The 22,820-nt window shown below is 36.8% G+C and overlaps 1 pseudogene; it reads right to left on the bottom strand.

Moving 5' to 3' along the window:
- Positions 1-266: 266 nt before the first annotated feature.
- On the bottom strand, positions 267-14,837 carry LOC104234903 (putative disease resistance RPP13-like protein 1; annotated as a pseudogene).
- Positions 14,838-22,820: the final 7,983 nt, after the last annotated feature.

Here is a 22,820-nt window from a genome sequence, read left to right as displayed (position 1 = left end):
CTGATTGTGATGCATTATAGCCACAAAAATGTAGATACTGAGCAATTTTTCCATACCATGCTCGTGGAGCTTGCTTGAGGCCATAAAGGGCCTTCTTAAGTTTGCAGACATGATTAGGATGTAAGTTAGAGACATACCCGGGTGGTTGCTCCATATAAATATCTTTGTCAAGCTCTCCATATAAGAAAGCATTCTTCACGTCAAGTTGCCATAACTTCCAATTATGCGAGGCTGCCAAGGCTAGCACAAAAAGGTAAAGGAAAAAAAAAACACAAACAGGTAAAATGAACTTGGAAGGTGACAATTTAATATCCATTCAACAGTTTATATTGTTCACATTTGAACAGTATCAACGGCCAAATCGAGCTAGTAGAAAAGGAAAGGAGGAAATCCTCAAAATAAACTATCAAGTTATTCTGCTTCACATTTTGAACAGCTAATATGCATCAACTGAAACAAAAGAACTAATATGCGAAACTATTTTTCAGCTCAATGAAAAAAAAAAGGAAATGTGATTCTTTTCTACTTTTTGTGGTTTGCTGTCATGCCATTTTTGTGGTTTGGGCACTAATTATAACAAAGTTGATCAATTGTTATAACCTCTTTGGATTTAGACAGCAGACTAAAAGTTACATACTTTTTTGCACAGCCAATTTCATAATGATAAGATTACCACCAACAAACAAATAAAGAATGAAAACATAACATATGAATCTTTTTTGCACATGAGTACTGAATTCCTAGGTAAAGTTTTATTTAGAAATTCGACGAGTAAAATGAGATCCTAGGATGACAGACCAGCCTTGATCTTGTGAATAGTAGCAACACCAGTCTTGAATGTTGTAGAGGAAGTGAAACAGTTCAGCAATTGCAGAAACAGATATAGCTGATTTATTCCAATCATAGTTGCATTGATACTGTACTAGTCCTTTTGGAAACAGAAACAAGTCCCCGAATTGTATAGTCCGAGTGTAGAGCTTGTTAGTACTGTCCCTCAAACCAACCTGGAGATTTCCTTGCACCATGAATAAGAGCTCAGATGCATGCACAAGGGTGGGTGTGGGCGTGTGGGGGCGGGTTGACACCCGTGCCAGGGAACTGAAGGACAGCAAGTCCACTGAAGGTGAAGAAATTCCCCTCCATTGTCTCTCCAGTCTGATCTTTAGGAACAATGAAGTCGGTCAAGATATATGGATCGCCTGCTTGAGCCATCCAGGAACTAGTAAGAATAGCAACAACAAAGACGACAACAGTTTTTGTGAGGCACGAGGCCATTTTCGCTCTTGTGAGGAGGGTATGAGATGAAGCCATTTGGACTTGGAAACGTTTTGGGAAATCTACACTGTATAGCTGCCAGAAAATGTATATTGTTTTGTATATTAATATTTCATATACATATTTTATACAGAATTAGTGTATATTTTTTTTCATATTTGGCCAGCGGTTATAATTATTCTCAACTGATCGGCCAAAGCTTGATCCTTATTTATTCTCTTTGCTACATATGGCAGAAACTAAAATAAAGTTTAACATGAGTTAACTTGCTGAAGCAGTCAGTCAGTAAAAGTTTTATCAGTTTCCCATCTACAACTAAAGGGTGAATCCAGTTTCTCTTCCGAGTCAAAACTCAAAAGCCAAATGTCCCAAAACTAGAAAAGGAATGAGATGCATTATCTAGTTCAACTTCATTTCAACTAAAGGGTTGGTTCTATTTTGAATAATTACCTTAACAATCCACCAGTAACACTATTACATTTATTTGCTCGAAGAAATGAACCTTGGGCCTAACTCGTCAAATCGATAAGTACAGATGTCAAACCATACCTTGGTTAAGCTTCACCATTGGAGGCATTGGAGAAGCCAGCATAAACAGAGTATAGGTCCAACTTCCAAAGAATGCATGCACAATTTCATTGACATTCAATGTTCTCCGCAGAATCTCCTCTGTTTCTTGTACATTTTACAGTGCATTTACAGTTTGCTCTAACCGTTCATGTCCAGAAGTTCAGATTACTCAATATAGAAAGTCCAATAATTATGTCGTCTTTTGCTTTCCATTGGCCAAATGTAACCAGAGCAGAAAGGCCTAATTGAAAGTCCCTTGTCAGAGTAACTTAAATATCTCAACAGCTTTCCCTTCTCAACAACTCAGAAAAACCAAACTGAAAACAAAAGGAAAGGATATGTTAGATTGGTACTGAACATGATTGATTAGCGATACATGAATGATTCCTCTAGACAAGTAATCGACAATCATGGTTTTATCTGACTACGAAAATGATTCCTAAATTTACTGCAAAGTGAAGAAGTTTCAATATGTCAAAGGGAGCCAAGCTGCCATTTCATCTGTGATATTACTGGTTTTACGATTAATCAACAACTGAAGTTTTCTCAATACTCACGATGTAGCATAGTTTTAATGACATCATGATACACCTATTATCATACTAGCCTTAAATTAATCTCTGATGCAAATCAATGCTGATTTTCAAGTTCGAAGCTGCCACCTGAGGCTGACTCAAAAAAATACAATCAGATAAATGAAGTTGGAGGGTGGTAATTTAATATCCATTCAACTATGCTCTAGAAGTTCGGAAAATGAGAAATGGAAAGAATTTGAATGGAACTTCATGATCTCCAACATAAGCTTAATGCTTATTTCTTTGGACCCTTTATCTTTGTGCAACAGACGAAGAATAGGGAGCAAAGCTGAGAAAAAAATAGGTGAGGACACGCACTTGTAAATCAGAGGAAGGTTCATCCCTTGCTCAGCACACGCACTCCACATCAATCCTTAAGGTGAGGACTCGATCGAGCAATCTATTGGCCACTCCTTTCCCTTTCTCGATTTCCACATCAATCTTTAAAATTATTTGCTTTTGCAAACTTCATGTGAATTTCTTACAGGGAACAGGCAAAGTGTATCTGAATCCAGCTTACGAGGAACGCTGAATTCAATGATCTTCACATCCTTAAGGTGAGGACTCGAGCAAACTTCATGTGACTTTCTTACAGGGATCATGCAAAATTGTACCTGATTGTAAAGTTGAGATTGCATATATCTAACCAACTGTACTCGAACTTTTGCTTCTTCAAAGGACTGAAATCGAAGAACAGGAGTATAGGAATTAACAACCCTCATCATAGAAACAAATAAACATTATGTGACAGGAAAAAGCAACTAATAAACAAACAAGGAGAAGTATATAGAAAGGATATTACAGGCGAGTTTACTGACAAAATAGCTTATGTTAATAAGAGGATAGAACTTTAGATGGCATACTAGATGAGATGACCATCAATCCAAATGCTGAGGCAGTCTCGCCTTTGCGCAAACATATAGATGCATATTGAAGTGATGGAGAAGGGCAACTCTCCTTGTATCCCATGGCAGATGATAGTACAGAGATGGCCACCACTTTACAGCGATCCGACACGATCTGAGGGTGGGCGAGGATATGCACCAGATTCCGCCAATTCACCAAGTGTGCATTGACTACAACAATTACAAACAAATTATAGGTTGGCATAAAGAAACACAGTATGAACACTTTTCTATTGGATGAGCTATACTCAAGGAAATAAAAGTTAGATGTTTAAAAATTTTCAATGTAATTACTGAAGTACACAAACGCGCATTCACCATGTGTCCATGACGTTGAGACGGGCATTTCACATAATTAAGACTGAACCTTGACAACTCTCTGCCCAGATTTTCCTTCCCATGTTAAGCAACAACATCTGATCACCACAATCCTGACAAAGAAAGAAAAATGATCGTTAAGCTGAGATCAGATAATCATATAACATAGCACTAACATTGTGTTTAGATGTTAAATTATGGAATACAAACTTTCTGTCTCGTATGCCTTTGTATCAGCATGGAGATTTGATGACTGTACACAAAAGCATAGAATGGGAAATAAATTTTGAAGAAAAAGCGATATTACCTCAAAAATTGGTAATGGAATCAATAGCAGGAGGCTATTTCTAGATGTTAAAGCGAAGTGAGGCACCAAAGACCGATTCTTAGCTCAGAAAGAGACGAGGGAAGCCTTTCTTCCAGCAGCGATAAAACTTCATTCCCTGAATGCAGCAAAACTTTACTCAGAGCAAATCAAGGCTGAACTGTATAATACACAGAGCTAGTGTCTCCTCAGCTATAACAAAATAACCTATTTTAATTTGGGAAAATATCAGTTTTAATTTGACAGTTGATAGCACTGGATGATTAAATCGACAACAGAAAATGACTAGTTCTTTTAACTGATGTATTGGAAGAAACTGTTGTACAAAATGTTGCACAATATTTTCTAAGAGTGATCAAAGAGAAGTAGTACGTTTCTTCACTTACACTTTGCTGACATACCACATTCAAGATAATTGTCCATTCGATAGAGAATGTCAGCGCAAATTTCCATTCACCAATGGAGCTAAGAGCGGTAATAGCTTGCATATTGTTACCCAAATCCTGATAAAAATAATTGCTAAGCTGATATCCGATAATCATATTGGGAACAAAACTTTTCTATTTTTTTTTAGAGATAGGAGGCAAACTTTGTGTCGTGTATACCTTTGATTTCTGTTAGAGCTTCGCATTCAATAGTGGACATGTGCATTACTCTAAACCACCTCCTCCTCTCTCAACTCACTGAAAAGGGGAAAGAACAAGAATACATGAATTTCTATTGAGATGAAAGTTCAAGCAATAAATGAACTAAAAATCTACAAGATAAAGAGCGAGATATATGAAAACAATACATGGATTGCTATTGATGAGATGAATTTCCAAAGACAATAAATAGATGGCTGACATACATGTGTGTGGTAACAAATTACTAGTTCATTAATATTACATTAAGCTATCAACGTACAAATATGTGAATTCCTACTAAATCATTTTTACAATGTTCCGGTGCAAATATAAGGATTTTATCACCTTTCTTTTTTGTCATCTAACATTCAATTCATCCCAAATTGAAGATGCTTCCTCTGTTTCATAACCTCTTCACACTGCTCAACAAGATTTTTAACAAAGGAAAATAATTAACAGAAAAGCAAAGAGAAGTAACAAAAAATAAAAAGCTACTTGAAAAGAAAAGGAATAACTTACATCTGTTAGAGCACCTTCGTTTTAATCATCACAGGTATTCATCACCGATCTCTATGGTGGGAATATGAGAAATATTTGGCCAGTAATCGCCCTTCTCAAATTCTAGGAGTGGTTCCAGCAATGGGCATTCAGAAATATCTAGTTCAGAGATGGAAGAGGGCATCCCTGATTCTGGAAGAGGTTGGAGATTATTACCGCAACCACAGATAGGCAGCAGAGAGAGGAAGGAAGGCTTTCTTTTCACTTGAAGAGATTGGAGATTATGGCAATTCCAGATATAGAGCTTAGAGAGGGAGGAGGGCAGCGCTGATTCTGGAATAGATTTGAGTTGATTGCAGGAGATGATCTCTAGACGTTGAAGCGAGGTGACGCGTAGAAGACCTTTGGTCGGTAGTGAATGGAGCTCATCATGGTTATTTAAGCTAAGCTCAGAAAGAGACGAGGGAAGCCCTTCTTCCAACAGTGACTGAATTTGAGGTAAATTATAAGTATATAGATTTTCAAGAGAGGTGAGGCTTTTGAGAACTTGGCTGCTTAATGTTTTCAGATTAATTATCCAAAGAGTTCGAATAGAGGAAGGCAACTCCCAATTTTCAGCAGCAGGAATCTCTTCGTCACTACCATCATGGTAGATCCATAACTCTGTGAGACAGGAGAGTCTCTGTAAACCCCACTCCATTCGCCCATTCACCAGTTTCTTGCAATGCTCGATCTTAAGGACTTCTAAACTGAAGGGCAATCCTCCTTCAGGAAAGGACTCTATTTCTGGACAATTATGCAGTTCCAGTTTCTTAAGAGATGGAAGGAGTTCCTTCATATGTTCTGGCAGCGACTTCAGCTTCTTGCATTTCCAAATATACAAAGTACGCAACGACGTTGTTTGAGCCACCGAAAGTATTTCAAGATTCTCACATTCAATAATTTGGAGACCTTCAGTCCCGTTGGGAATCAAAAGCCCTGTAAGGTTGTTGCAACTGTTTACATTCAAATAGCGTGCTTGTGGGACCAACTCTTCTGATATCTCAGTTATAGAATCACATTCTCCAAGTTGCAAATTCTCCAGAAACATGTTACTTCCTCCAAAAATCACATCACCAACGGATGACTCTAATTTCAATTTCGCAGAATATTTTATCCTTATTTTCTTCAACGTGTTTGGCAGACTGCTAAAAGGCAAGGAGGTAAGAGACTGACAATCACTGATGCATAATTCAACTATCTGTTTCATTCCCTGAAGTTGAGACAAAAACAGTTCAGCATCATCAAAAAGAACTTCAACCTTAGGAGAACCATCAATTTCAAACTTTTTTAAACTTGAAAGTTGGATAGGTGTCTCCAGATTGAGTTCCGGACAATTTGAAATTATCAAACTTGTCAGAGAACAAAGATTTTTAGGCAACTTTCCAATCAACTTGGGACACTTTTTAATTTGAAAGATTCTGAAGTATAGGAAACTCTTCTCCATTCCCTAGTACGTGCCACTGCTTCCACTCCAGCATCTCGTCAAACTCAAGTCGCTCAAGAGAATTGAAAGGCTTTTTGGAGGACGAACTACCATAGAATTCTTCAGTCACCTCTGTTATTTGATGCATCCCGCTAATGGAAAGGAATTTCAGAGAAGGAAGCTGGCCTAATGCGGGCAAGGAATAACAGTCTTTGCAGTTGCTTAGAGACAATTCCACCAGCTCAGAAAATGAATGATCAGCTAGCCAATTTGGAAAGTTTGTCCCTCTATAACCGTTGATCTCAAGTTCTTTTATGTTTGGATTTGGATATAGCTCACCAAGTATGTCTCTTTCAATTTGTGAACTATCCGCAATACTTTCACTCCACTCCAATGATAACTTTTCAATAGGTTCCTTTCCTCTCATGTTTGCCTTCAAAGCTTCCCTTCTGTCGGCCACATTTTGCAACTCTAGAATAGATAGAGATCCATACAAGTTATGTAGTTCACCCAAATCTTCCATTGTTGAACCACTGCGATCACCTAGAAGAAATTTAGCTCCCAACAACACAGGGAGGCTTTTCAACTTGCTCAAATGTAGCGGCATCTTCAAGCGAGAAGTACCGCTAACATCAAGGTGACGCAAGTTTATCAACTTTTCCATCTGCTGTGGTAACTCCTCAAGGAATTCACAAGATGATAAGAGAAGTGTCTCTAAGTTATAGAGTACACAAATGGAATCTGGTAATTTTTTTATCTCTTGCCTCAGAAAGGTCCAAAAATCTTAGGAGTTTTAACTTGATGAACAAATCATACGGTAACTCTTTGATATTATAACCAGACAATGAGAGTGCCCTTAAGGATGTTAGTGTTGGCAATATATTATGCAACACCCTCTTGCTTAGAGATAGATGATAGTTGTCGTTGATTGGAAGCAATGTCCTCAGCTGCTCCAATTTGTAGAGAGGTTTCAACTTTTCAAAGTCGGCATGCATTCAAACTAGAAGACAGTGCTACCTCCTCTGGATGAATGAGACTGGAGGGGGAGATTGATGATGTCCATCTCATTGAAGAAGTATTAGGCATGTGCCTAATAAGAGTTTTCTTTGGTTTGGTAGCCAACCTTGTTGACTTGGTTTGGTTGGTAGCCAACCTTGTTGAATTTCTTTGGTTTGGTAGCCAACTTTGTTGAATTGTGAAAAATGTGTGTAAATTGTCAAATATTGTAGGCTTTAGAGGGTGAAGCTTTGGCTATAAAAGGAGAGCTTCAACTCTCATTTCTTCACACCAACAAAGAGAGAAAGAAAGAGTGAGGTTTCACAGACAAGGTATAAGAAAATAGTCTGTGAGGAAAATAGAGAGTGAGCGATATTGTAGTGAGGTGGGAATATCAAAAGAGGGTTATTTCTTTTGAGTGTTGTAGTGGTCTTTGGAGTATTTACCTCCGACCTACAAAGTGTAAAATTCCTTACTATAGTGATATCAGTTGCTCCTCTCGGGGTCGTGGTTTTTTTTCCCTTATTCAGAAGGGTTTTCCACGTAAAAATCTTGGTGTCATTGTTACTCTTTTATTCTTGTTAATTACCGTATCTCGGTGCTACATTATTATTCCGCTTTATTACCGTGAATATTATTTTGGTAAGGGGTTTATTCCCAACAACTGGTATCAGAGCACAGGTTCTGCTCGTTCACTGAAATACTATTCACTGTCGGTAGTACTATACTTGGTGAAAAATAAAAATGTCCGGAGTAAAGTACGAGGTAGCAAAATTCAATGGAGATAACGGTTTCTCAACATGGCAAAGAAGGATGAGAGATCTGCTCATCCAACAAGGATTACACAAGGTTCTAGATGTTGATTCCAAAAAGCCTGATACCATGAAAGCTGAGGATTGGGCTGACTTGGATGAAAGAGCTGCTAGTGCAATCAGGTTGCACTTATCAGATGATGTGGTAAATAACATCATTGATGAAGACACTGCACGTGGAATTTGGACAAGGTTGGAAAGCCTATACATGTCCAAAACGCTGACAAATAAATTGTACCTGAAGAAGCAGTTATACGCCCTACACATGAGTGAAGGTACGAATTTTTTGTCACATTTAAATGTGTTTAACGGACTAATCACACAGCTTGCCAACCTCGGAGTGAAAATCGAGGAAGAAGATAAAGCCATCTTGCTATTGAACTCGTTGCCATCTTCGTACGATAATTTGGCAACAACCATCCTGCACGGTAAGACTACTATTGAGTTGAAAGATGTCACATCGGCTCTTCTACTCAATGAGAAGATGAGAAAGAAGCCTGAAAATCAAGGACAGGCTCTCATCACAGAAGGTAGAGGCAGGAGTTATCAAAGGAGTTCGAACAACTATGGTAGATCCGGAGCTCGTGGGAAGTCAAAGAACCGATCCAAATCAAGAGTCAGAAATTGCTACAACTGTAATCAACCAGGTCACTTCAAAAGAGATTGCCCAAATCCAAGGAAGGGCAAAGGTGAAACCAGTGGCCAGAAGAATGACGACAACACAGCCGCCATGGTGCAAAATAATGATAATGTTGTCCTCTTTATAAATGAGGAAGAGGAATGCATGCACCTGTCAGGTCCAGAGTCGGAATGGGTGGTTGACACAGCGGCATCTCACCATGCCACACCGGTAAGAGATCTTTTTTGCAGATATGTAGCAGGTGATTTCGGCACAGTGAAAATGGGTAACACAAGTTACTCAAAGATTGCGGGGATTGGTGACATTTGTATCAAGACAAATGTCGGATGCACATTGGTTCTAAAGGATGTGCGGCATGTACCTGATTTACGGATGAACTTGATCTCGGGAATTGCTTTAGACCGAGATGGATACGAGAGCTATTTTGCAAATCAAAAGTGGAGACTCACTAAGGGATCATTGGTGATTGCAAAGGGAGTTGCTCGTGGCACGTTGTACAGGACAAATGCAGAAATATGCCAAGGTGAATTGAACGCGGCACAAGATGAGATTTCTGTAGATTTGTGGCACAAAAGAATGGGTCATATGAGCGAGAAGGGATTGCAGATTCTTGCCAAGAAATCACTCATTTCTTATGCCAAAGGTACAACGGTAAAACCTTGTGACTACTGTTTATTTGGTAAGCAGCATAGAGTCTCATTTCAGACATCGTCTGAAAGAAAATTGAATATACTTGATTTAGTATATTCTGATGTTTGCGGCCCAATGGAAATTGAATCAATGGGCGGTAACAAATATTTTGTTACTTTTATTGATGATGCTTCACGAAAATTATGGGTTTATATTTTGAAAACCAAAGATCAGGTGTTTCAAGTTTTCCAGAAGTTTCATGCTCTAGTAGAAAGGGAGACGGGTCGAAAGCTAAAGCGTCTCCGAAGTGACAATGGAGGTGAGTACACTTCAAGGGAATTTGAAGAGTATTGTTCAAGTCATGGGATCAGACATGAAAAGACAGTTCCTGGAACCCCACAGCACAATGGCGTAGCCGAGAGGATGAACCGCACCATTGTGGAGAAGGTGAGAAGCATGCTCAGAATGGCTAAACTGCCTAAGTCATTCTGGGGTGAAGCAGTTCAGACAGCCTGTTACCTGATCAATAGGAGTCCATCAGTTCCGTTGGCGTTTGAAATCCCAGAGAGAGTCTGGACCAACAAGGAGGTGTCCTACTCGCATCTGAAGGTGTTCGGTTGCAGAGCTTTTGCACATGTACCAAAAGAGCAGAGAACAAAGCTGGATGATAAATCTATTCCCTGCATATTTATCGGATATGGAGATGAAGAGTTCGGGTACAGACTGTGGGATCCTGTAAAGAAGAAGGTCATCAGAAGTAGAGATGTAGTCTTCCGAGAAAGTGAAGTTAGAACTGCTGCTGATATGTCAGAAAAGGCGAAGAATGGTATAATTCCTAACTTTGTTACTATTCCTTCTACTTCTAACAATCCCACAAGTGCAGAAAGTACGACCGACGAGGTTGCCGAGCAGGGGGAGCAACCTGGTGAGGTTATTGAGCAGGGGGAGCAACTTGATGAAGGTGTCGAGGAAGTGGAGCACCCCACTCAGGGAGAAGAACAACCTCAACCTCTGAGGAGATCAGAGAGGCCAAGGGTAGAGTCACGCAGGTACCCTTCCACAGAGTATGTCCTCATCAGTGATGAGGGGGAGCCAGAAAGTCTTAAGGAGGTGTTGTCCCATCCAGAAAAGAACCAGTGGATGAAAGCTATGCAAGAAGAGATGGAATCTCTCCAGAAAAATGGCACATACAAGCTGGTTGAACTTCCAAAGGGTAAAAGACCACTCAAATGCAAATGGGTCTTTAAACTCAAGAAAGATGGAGATGGCAAGCTGGTCAGATACAAAGCTCGATTGGTGGTTAAAGGCTTCGAACAGAAGAAAGGTATTGATTTTGACGAAATTTTCTCCCCCGTTGTTAAAATGACTTCTATTCGAACAATTTTGAGCTTAGCAGCTAGCCTAGATCTTGAAGTGGAGCAGTTGGATGTGAAAACTGCATTTCTTCATGGAGATTTGGAAGAGGAGATTTATATGGAGCAACCAGAAGGATTTGAAGTAGCTGGAAAGAAACACATGGTGTGCAAATTGAATAAGAGTCTTTATGGATTGAAGCAGGCACCAAGGCAGTGGTACATGAAGTTTGATTCATTCATGAAAAGTCAAACATACCTAAAGACCTATTCTGATCCATGTGTATACTTCAAAAGATTTTCTGAGAATAACTTTATTATATTGTTGTTGTATGTGGATGACATGCTAATTGTAGGAAAAGACAAGGGGTTGATAGCAAAGTTGAAAGGAGATCTGTCCAAGTCATTTGATATGAAGGACTTGGGCCCAGCACAACAAATTCTAGGGATGAAGATAGTTCGAGAGAGAACAAGTAGAAAGTTGTGGCTATCTCAGGAGAAGTACATTGAACGTGTACTAGAACGCTTCAACATGAAGAATGCTAAGCCAGTCAGCACACCTCTTGCTGGTCATCTAAAGTTGAGTAAAAAGATGTGTCCTACAACAGTGGAAGAGAAAGGGAACATGGCTAAAGTTCCTTATTCTTCAGCAGTCGGAAGCTTGATGTATGCAATGGTATGTACTAGACCTGATATTGCTCACGCAGTTGGTGTTGTCAGCAGGTTTCTTGAAAATCCTGGAAAGGAACATTGGGAAGCAGTCAAGTGGATACTCAGGTACCTGAGAGGTACCACGGGAGATTGTTTGTGCTTTGGAGGATCTGATCCAATCTTGAAGGGCTATACAGATGCTGATATGGCAGGTGACATTGACAACAGAAAATCCAGTACTGGATATTTGTTTACATTTTCAGGGGGAGCTATATCATGGCAGTCTAAGTTGCAAAAGTGCGTTGCACTTTCAACAACTGAAGCAGAGTACATTGCTGCTACAGAAACTGGCAAGGAGATGATATGGCTCAAGCGATTCCTTCAAGAGCTTGGATTGCATCAGAAGGAGTATGTCGTCTATTGTGACAGTCAAAGTGCAATAGACCTTAGCAAGAACTCTATGTACCATGCAAGGACCAAACACATTGATGTGAGATATCATTGGATTCGAGAAATGGTAGATGATGAATCTCTAAAAGTCTTGAAGATTTCTACAAATGAGAATCCCGCAGATATGCTGACCAAGGTGGTACCAAGGAACAAGTTCGAGCTATGCAAAGAACTTGTCGGCATGCATTCAAACTAGAAGACAGTGCTACCTCCTCTGGATGAATGAGACTGGAGGGGGAGATTGATGATGTCCATCTCATTGAAGAAGTATTAGGCATGTGCCTAATAAGAGTTTTCTTTGGTTTGGTAGCCAACCTTGTTGACTTGGTTTGGTTGGTAGCCAACCTTGTTGAATTTCTTTGGTTTGGTAGCCAACTTTGTTGAATTGTGAAAAATGTGTGTAAATTGTCAAATATTGTAGGCTTTAGAGGGTGAAGCTTTGGCTATAAAAGGAGAGCTTCAACTCTCATTTCTTCACACCAACAAAGAGAGAAAGAAAGAGTGAGGTTTCACAGACAAGGTATAAGAAAATAGTCTGTGAGGAAAATAGAGAGTGAGCGATATTGTAGTGAGGTGGGAATATCAAAAGAGGGTTATTTCTTTTGAGTGTTGTAGTGGTCTTTGGAGTATTTACCTCCGACCTACAAAGTGTAAAATTCCTTACTATAGTGATATCAGTTGCTCCTCTCGGGGTCGTGGTTTTTTTTCCCTTATTCAGAAGGGTTTTCCACGTAAAAATCTTGGTGTCATTGTTACTCTTTTATTCTTGTTAATTACCGTATCTCGGTGCTACATTATTATTCCGCTTTATTACCGTGAATATTATTTTGGTAAGGGGTTTATTCCCAACAGATGATAGTTGTCGTTGATTGGAAGCAATGTCCTCAGCTGCTCCAATTTGTAGAGAGGTTTCAACTTTTCAAAGTCACCATTATATCCCCTTGAATATGATAGGTGTCGACATCTTCCCACCATATCAGATCCTTTGTTATCTTCCAAATTGATGCAAAGTCTTGAAGATGTAACTTGGGCCAAATCATTGACAAGGTCATGCATTAAGAATTTCTCAGTGCCCCCTTGAAAAGAACTTGGGACCCTTTCAAACAATGATCTTGATCGCAACTCGAGAAAGTATTGGTTGCCCGAATCTTCAATTATTTTATCTTTTTGCAACCGTTGCACGAGACCATTAGCAATCCAGAGTTGAATAACTTGTTCTTTGTTGAATGGATAATCTTTGGGAAATATTGCACAATAGGAAAAGCATTGCTTCAAATGAACGGGAAGATCATTGTAGCTCAACATCAACGTGGGTAATATTCCATTGTCTGGCAGCTCCCATATTTCACTTGTCAAAATTCGTCTCCACTCTTCAATCTCTGATTTGGACCGTAACAAACCAGCAATTGTCTTTAGTGCTAAGGGCAAACCTTTGCACTTAGCTGCGATTTGTTTCCCGACTTCTACATGTCCTAGATGTTCCTTAGGATCCATGTTGTCAAATGCATGTCTTTCGAATAAAGACCAAGAGACATCACTAGACAAAGTATCCATGCTAATTTGCTCATTACCCATTGTCATGGCAACACTTTTCTTACGTGTCGTCACAATGATCTTACTTCCAATTTCTCCTTGTGCAAAAGGATTTATCAACTCAACCCACTCGAGGTAGTTGTCATTCCAAACATCATCTAAAACAATAAGAAACTTTTTCCCTTTTAAGCTTTCCTTCAATTTGATTTGAAGTTGATTAAAATTGTTATCAAGCATCAAGTTGGATGAACCAATTTCTTCAAGTAATCCTTTTGTTATCCTAGAAGCATCATATGGTTCAGACACACAGAACCAAGCTGTCAAATTGAAATGGTCTTTCACCTTCTCATTATTGTACACAGCTTTAGCAAGTGTTGTCTTGCCAACCCCTGCCATTCCAACAATAGGAATTACACTATATGTTTTTCCATCGGCATCAACAGACAATAAACTGTCAACCAAAAACTCTATTTCATTCTGCCTACCAAAGATATCAGAATCATTAACCAAAGATGTTGAAGGCACTCTAGTTTCTTGTTTACCAGAAGCAAGATATTCCTTTAGGCCAAGCCTACCAATTTGCTTTTCCAACTCCTCCAACGTTTTAGTGGTGCCTTCCAACTTCTCCTTTATGTTAACAAAAAATCCATCACTCAAGCACAAGTTGAGGCCACTTACCTGTTGGTTGCTTACTTCTGCATGATTTTGATGCTGACCTTCCACCTTAACTCTCAGAACTTCATAATTGATTTCTTCCATTAAGTTTTCAGCACTGTCCACAGCATCCCGAAGTTCATTAAGCCACTGGTTGACGTATCGATTTGATGTCTGCTTATTCTCTGCATCACTTAGCACAGCTTGAAGACCAAGCAAAGTCAGCCTCAGCTTCTTTAACAGTCCAACATCATGCTTGCCCCTTTGAAATATCTTCAGCAACTCACCCTGAGGAGCAAGCCTTTCAAAGAGAACATTCAAAGCTGAAGATAGAAATGCACCTCCAACTGCTAAGCCAATCTCCATTGCTGAAAGCTGCAAACCAAAACAAGAATATCATAAAATGATTAAGAACTTGAAGAGGTTTAATACTTAAATCTTAAAAATAGTCTTAGTTTTACCTGTTCAATGCTAAGAGTAATATGAAAAAGAATGCTCAAAGTATATGCTAGTTGTGTCCGTTCTTTAGCAAAAGTAATAACGTATGCTTCTTAGAAGACCTTATATCTCTCTTTCTTTATTTTCAAAAAGAAGACTTTAAAAAAAAAAGACAAAGACTTTATAATGGAATTAACTATTCATTGAATCAATGAGGCATGAGGGGACATGATATAAATTGCTTTGGGGTATGTGTGAGGTGTGATCATAGCATGAAATAAGTTGGATATCGGTCTTCATAGTTCAATTTGGATAGGTTTTTCTCTAAAAAGAAACCAACCCAAATAAGTTGATTTTTTAAATATTGGAACCAAATCAAATCGATTAAGTCGATTTTTTATCGATTTGATTTTTATCGGTTTTTCGATTTTTTCGGTTAATTTATTGGTTTTTTTCTTAAATATGAGACACACACTATCAAACGCATATTCCGGCGACTACATTTTCAACATAATACTATCAAACCAATTGCTCTTTGAGATATCATTTACCAAGATACATTGATGATAATTGAATCAAATAGTGATGGAAAATTTAAGTACTCAATTAAAAATCGATTATTTTTAACCTGAAATAAATTCTTTTACTTAGCAAAAGAAAAGTACCAATCAAACTAGAATGTAAAGGCAAAGAATTAGATTATTATAATAGCAAAACACTAGTCTAAAAATACAAATGACTAATATGTACCATAAAATTTTAGAAACTTTATATATATATATAATAAATTTAAATAACTACTTTAATAGTTGGTTTGGTTCGATTTTTCTGGGTTAGTTTTTAATTAACACCAAAATCAAACCAAATTTGATTGATTTTTAAAATTCAAAACCAAAATCAAACCAAACCTAAAAAGTATCAATTTTTTTTGTCTGTTTGATTCGGTTTTTTGGATTTTTATGAGCATCCCTACCTATAGAGGAGATTAGGAAAGTGTGCAGATGTTTGTCTGTCCTAATAACATACGTAATACTTAGGGATCACAACATTGCAAGTTGACTCGAGGTATTATAGTTCTAACTTGATTTATTTATTGAAAGAACGCGTAAAATACTAATTGCGTTATTGATTACAAATATAAAGCAGATAATGACATGGTTATTATTTTAATTGATAGCATTATTATTATTATTATATATAGAGTCAGAGCATGTGTACTCAGGATTAAGAAACTGCCAAATGACAATAGGTCCGCAAGTGTGGAACGAAAACGAAAGGGTGGGGTCTATCAACACCAAAATGTGGTGTATAAATAAAAACCAAAACAAAAAAGAAATTGGGTGATAAAGACAGATGAATTGACTTAATATTAATCAAATAATTGAGTTGTAGAAATTACATAATTTCCAAGTAGAAATTACTTAATTGCTCATATCACGAAAATATTTTAGAAATTGTGGAAATTTCCAAGTTCAAGCTTCTATGAGGTTGTTAATGATTTTCTTGCAATATCCTCTTTGAAGTTGTAAACAACAATAGTAGGAAAATAATTAAGGGTGGCTTTAAATTTTAATAATATAGTCTCTGTCTCTAAAAAATTTATTGTTCTTTTATATGTGGTAACTAAGTGTTATTAGTGATAGAGTTTCAGCATAACTTGGCAAAATCAATTGAAAAAGACAAGTAAATCTTGGAGTTCCTTAATATCATGTTTTAGAAATTATTAGAGCTTGAGAATAGAATAAGCAATTCTCGAGCGATTGCACCAAAAATTTGAGTTCCTTTTGAATTTTCTTCTTTATCAATAATAACTATAACATTGTCATCATATCGTACTATCATTCTTCCGCATAAGAAGGACGAGATACATTTTAAATTAGCCATACATTACTTCCAATTTCAACTATTGGGTTGAAATAGATCGATTTAATCGTATAATACTTTCAGTTTAAGATAATGAATCGAAATCTGAGCCCCACTCGTGAGAATAGGTGAAAAGCTATATCAAACATATTAATTTTCTAGATGGAGAACCACCATAAATTCTTGAGCAGTGGAGTATAAAGGATTAAAAAGTAATTTAAAAGAATCCTACAAAAGAAGAGACGGATTGCACAAAAATCATCCAAAGGTATGAGGGGTAGCAAAGTTCCTTCGGTCTTTACTAAATTAAATGTTTTAGGTACAAGTTTTAGAATGAAATCCTCTTTACTAGAAAGTGCTAAAACTTTTATACGGGGCTTTTCATAGCGTGAATACAAACTAGTCGAGCATGTGAATTTAAAACACGGCATAAATCCAGACTAATCAGGCCCGTTTAGTTTGGAGATTAATGCTTTTATCTTAAAATAGTCTTAATTTTACCAGTTCAATGCTAAAACCAATATGTATTGAACGGTGCTACTCTTATATATAACAATCATGACATAAACAATATCATAATTTTTTGTACATATATAAGTATGTATAAAGACATTATTGTCCTTACAAAAATTTTAATACACCAAACCAAATAACGGACAAGGAATAATTTCAGTATAACTAGTTCCAACATAATTAATCTCATTATTACTAATACACCATATTCGGTACTATTCTTATACACCTTATCAAACAACAACTAATTTCAAGCTTGTAATTCTTACAACTATGTTTGCTACTGTCACGACCCAAAAATCCCTCCGAATGAGTCGTGATGACACCTAGTCTCTAAATTAGGTAAGTCTAACATTAATTGAAATAATATTGATATTTACTAACTTTAAATTAAATTACTCTGAACAAATTACAATTACCAAAATCGGTGGTACAAGTCATATGTCACGACCCAGATTTCCCACCATCGCGAGTCGTGATGGCGCCTACTAATGAGAGCTAGGCAAGCCAAACCTTAACTACTTACTTCATTTTTCATATTACTTCTTTTTAACAAACATAAGGCTATAACATGATAACATCAGATCTTTAGATAATTAAGCGAACGATGACAATTAAATATCTAAAATCTGCATCTATTACAGCTTTTAAAACCTCAAACACCCAAAACCTAGTGTCACGGTGTCACAGACTATCTAAGATTACTACATACTAGGTCTGAAGAATAATAGTACATTGTTTCTGAATAAAAGAAAAATAAAACAGGAAATAGAGATAGATGGAGACGCCAGGGCCTGTGGACGCCTGCAGGTTTACCTTGGGTCTCCGGGTGGACTGAAAGAAACACTCCAACTGCTGCCCAAAAGTTGCTCTGGGATCTGCACATAGTGTAGAGTGTAGTATCAGCACAACCGACCTCATGTGCTGGTAAGTGTCTAGCTTAACCTCGGCGAAGTAGTGACGAAGTTAGGACCAAACTATCAAATAAACTTGTGCAGTTCAAATATATATACAGCGGAAAAGAAATACAGAGATAACCAATCAATATGGGGGGAGCATGCTGCGGGAAGATAACAATTCCAAGTAAAAAAATCAAGTAACGAAGGAAACAACATAACTTGGATATCAATAAAAAACCATAAATCAATAAGTGCACGACATCACCCTTCGTGCTTTTACTCTCGTCCTCACTAAAGCAATTACATAATAAAATGTGCACGGTATCACCCTTAGTGCTTTTACTCTCTTTCCTCACCATACAATCAATAGAATCGGAACGGAATGGTACATCGTGCAGCATGGCATCACCCTCCGTGCTTTATACTCTTTCCTCACAATCATACACGACATCACTCTTCGTGCTTTAACACTCTTCCTCACCCAAACAACAATCACAAACAATGGGGAGAGGGGATAAACAAGATTATAATAGAAATCCCAGCAAGGGAACAACAATTAAATCCCGACAAGGGAACAATATCAATAATATCAACATCCTGGCGAGGGAGATAACCAAATAAGCAACAATATCCCGGCAAGGGAACAATTTAATAACTCTTTCTCTTTTTTCAATTTTACTTCACAATTCACTTTACCACTTGAGTCAATGCTCCAAAGGAATCAGGATTTGACGGTTCCAATAGGTTCGTATAATGATTTCGGACTTGGGCGTATGTTCGGATTGGGTTTTGGATGACCCGGGAGTGTTTTGGCGCCTAATAATAGAAGTTGGTTCTTGAAGAACTTTGAAGTTTTTTAAATTTGGTTTAAACCGGATTTTAGTGATATCGAGGTCTAAACAGAATTCTAAGACCGGAAATAGTTCCATAATGTCATTTAAGACCTGCACGCAAAATTTGGTGTCATTCCGAGTAGTATAAATATGCTTCGTCACATTGGAAGTACATTGAAGATTTGAAGTTCTTAAGTTTGATTCAATTGATTTTATGGTATGATTCTTAGTTTTTATGTTGTTTCAGGCATTCCAAGAGTTTAAGCAAGTCCGTTTTATGATTCCGAACTTGTTGATACATTCAGGCGAGCCCCCGAGCGTCAATCGGACGAGGCCTAGACCAAGTTGAAAGTTTGGAGCAAGAGCTGAAGCTCCAGCTGCTGTCATAACCGCATGTGCAACCGCAGGTGCGATCTAATCGTTTAGACACTATCTTTAAAACATTTTATCCATTGTATGTTGTAGCTAAGTGTTATTACTGACAGAATTTACAGATTAATTTCACAAAATCAATTGAAAGAGACAGCTAAATCTTGGAATTCCTTAATATCATGTTTTAGAAAGTATTAGAGCTTGAGAATAGAAGAAGCATATTAGCAGTTCTAGTATGAGCTTTTTGCAGATAAGGATTAAATAACCTTAGGTGTCTTAAACATATATTACTTTATCTTGAAATAATCTTTGCACAAAATATTATTTTACGTATTAATTTTTAGATAATATAAAGAAGTATGGTATACTAATTGTGTGTTATAGGCAGAATTACATTGCGGGGCGCTCCAAAACATAATTTTACCCACATTAGATCCTCCAAAAATTAATCAAGTACTACTTTTGGAGGATCCGACATGCACCTAGCGACATTTTCGAAGAGTCCGATCAACATAATAAGACATTATCTCTTCTATAGACTATATCCCATCTTTCATTACTATTACGACGTTTGTTTTGCCTTATATAGTTGGCTATCTTAGAAAGAGAAGGACATGAGTAACATTTTTATTTTCTACTCTTTTTCATTATTTTTCTTTTTCTCTTTAAGTATCTTTGTTTCATACGGAAAATGTTAAATATATATATATATATATATATTTTCTTACGATTTAACATATGTTTGAATAGTGTAAACATTAACGGAAAAAGAAATTACAAATGAAGTTATAGTAAGATTTAGGAGAATAAAGTGAGAAATGATAGGATGTGACCAATGTTTTTCGATTATTTAAAAGTTAGAGTATTTTTTTTTTTTTACAAAAAGTTCCTACCAATTTAGGAGGATCTATAGTATTTCCACACTTCCCCTCTAGCGTGACTCGAACCAAGGACTTAACGGTCATGGGTAGAGGTGCTTACCAACTGAGAAACCTCACTTGTCAAAGTGAGAGTATTTTGATTGACGTGATTACTGGGAGAATTAATCCTCATCTTACAATTTGGAAAGTTTTATTCTGCGTGAGACACAACTACCCAACAAAAAAAAGTTAGCATGAGATTCCTTCCATATTTTTTCCAAGTGGATTTTGGGTCTCACTTTTCCGCAAAAGAATTGGCCAAAGAGCTTAGCCCTTTCGTTTCCAATTTTTAGATGATATAATGAAGTAAGGTATACTAATTGTGTGTCATAGGTAGAATTTACGTTGCGTGGACGCTCCAAAATATTATTTTACCCACATTGGATCCTCCAAAAATTAATCCACTACTTTTGGAGTATCCGAAATGCACACAACGATATTTTCAAAGAGTTCAAGTAACAAAGTAAAACATTTTGTCTTATGTAGACTATATCCAATTATTCATTACTATTACGTCGTTTGTTTTGCCTTGTATAGTTGGCTATCTTAGAAAGAGAAAAGGACGAGTGTAATATTTTGTTTTCTACTCTTTTTCAATCTTTTCTTTTTCTCTTTAAGCATCTCCGTTTAATACTGAAAAGGTTAAAAAAATACATTTTCTTAAGATTTAACATATTTTTGAATAGTGAATACATTAAGGGAAAAAGAAATTACAAATAAAGTTATAGTAAGAGTTAGAAGAATAAAGTGAATGACAGGATGCGCCCAATGTTTTCCGAATGAAAAGTGAGAGTACTTTTTTTTTTTTTTTTACAAAAAATCTCTCCCAAGTTAGGAGGATCTATATTTTTCCACACTTCTCCTCCAGCGTGACCTTAACCCAGGACCTAATGGTCGTAGATAAAGGTGCTTTACCAACTGAGTGAGAGTATTTTGATTGACGTGATTACTATGATAATCAATCCTCATCTTACAATTTGAAAAGATCTATTCCGCGTGAGACGCAACTAAACTTAGCATGAGATTCCTCTCGTATTTTTGCCAAGTGGATTTTGAGTCTCACTTTTCAGCAAAGGAATTGGTCTACGAGCCTAGCCATTTCCTTTCCAGTTTTTATATAATATAAAGAAGTAGATATACTAATTGTGTGTTATTGGGAGAATTTACGTTGCGGGGATATTCCAAAATATTATTTTACCTATATTGGATCCTCCAAAAATTAATCCACTATTTTTGGAGGATCCGACATGCACTTAACGATATTTTCGAAGAGTCTGAGCAACATAGTAAAAAAATTTCTCTTATGTAGACTATACCTGATCATTCATTACTATTACGAAGTTTATTTTGCCTTGTATAGTTGGCTATCATAGAGAGACAAAAGGACTACAGTAATATTTTTTATTTTCTACTCTTTTTCAATCTTTTACCTTTTCATTTTAAGCATCTCCGTGTCATACTAAAAAGGTTTAAAAAAATAATATTTTCTTAGTAACATATTTTTGAATGGTGAAAACATTAAGAGGAAAAAGAAATTACGAATAAAGTTATGGTAAGAGTTAGGAGAATAAAGTGAGAAATGATAGGTTGTGCCCAATATTTTTTGAATATTTAAAAGTGAGAGTACTTTGATTGACGTGAAATAATTGAAATATATCTGCTTAGAAAAATACAGTTAAAGACTCGAAAAGGAACTTAAAATTACAAAGGAGAAAGAGCAACGCAAAACAAAACTCACAAAGAATTAATGCAGTAAAACCTGATAGTGCCAGAGGAGATCAGCAGAGAAGATGAACCAAGGAGAAGAGAAATTTGAGAAAACTGTGAAATTTGAGTCCAATATTTTTCGAATATTTAAAAGTGAGAGTAGTTTGATTGACGTGATTACTGTGAGAATCAATCCTCATCTTACAATTTGAAAAGTTTTATTCCGCGTGAGACGCAACTAAACTTAGCATGAGATTCCTCTCAACCGAAACTCAAACTCTAAATTTTGTGAATATCCCTTTTCCAAAAACAAGACTTCATAATTGAGGTAAAAGATTTTCATGCAATATTCCCTTTGAAGATGTAAATAATGGTAGGAAAATAATTAATGGTGGCTTTAAATACTAATCGTTTAGTCACTATCTTTAAAACAAATTATCCATTGCATGTTGTATCTAAGTGATAATTATTAATGACAGAATTTCAGATTAATATGACAAAATTAATTGAAAGAGACAGCTAAATCTTGGAATTCATTAATATCATGTTTTAGAAAGTATTAGAGCTTGAGAACAGAAGGAGCACATTAGCAGTTCTAGTATGAACTTTTTTGCAGATAAGGATTAAATAACCTTAGGGGTCTTAAACAAATATTAATTTATCTTGAAATAATCTTTAAAGAACATATTATTTTTACGTATTAATTTTTAGGTAATATAAAGAAGTATAGTACACTAATTGTGTGTTAATAAGGAGAATTTACGTTTGGGTTGGGGGGAGGGGGGGGGGGGCTCCAAAACATAATTTTACCTACATTGGATTCTACAAAAATTAATCCAGTACTATTGTTGGAGGATCCAACATGCGCCCAACGACATTTTCAAAGAGTCCGAGCAACATTGTAAGACATTTTCTCTTCTGTGGACATGTCTGATAATTTGTTACTCTTACAATGTTTGTTTTGCCTTGTATAACTGGCTATCTTAGAAAGAGAAAAGGA

The sequence above is a fragment of the Nicotiana sylvestris genome, chromosome 9, assembly GCF_000393655.2.
Source record: "Nicotiana sylvestris chromosome 9, ASM39365v2, whole genome shotgun sequence".
Taxonomy (NCBI): domain Eukaryota; kingdom Viridiplantae; phylum Streptophyta; class Magnoliopsida; order Solanales; family Solanaceae; genus Nicotiana; species Nicotiana sylvestris.
This window is presented reverse-complemented; position numbering and strand designations above follow the sequence as displayed.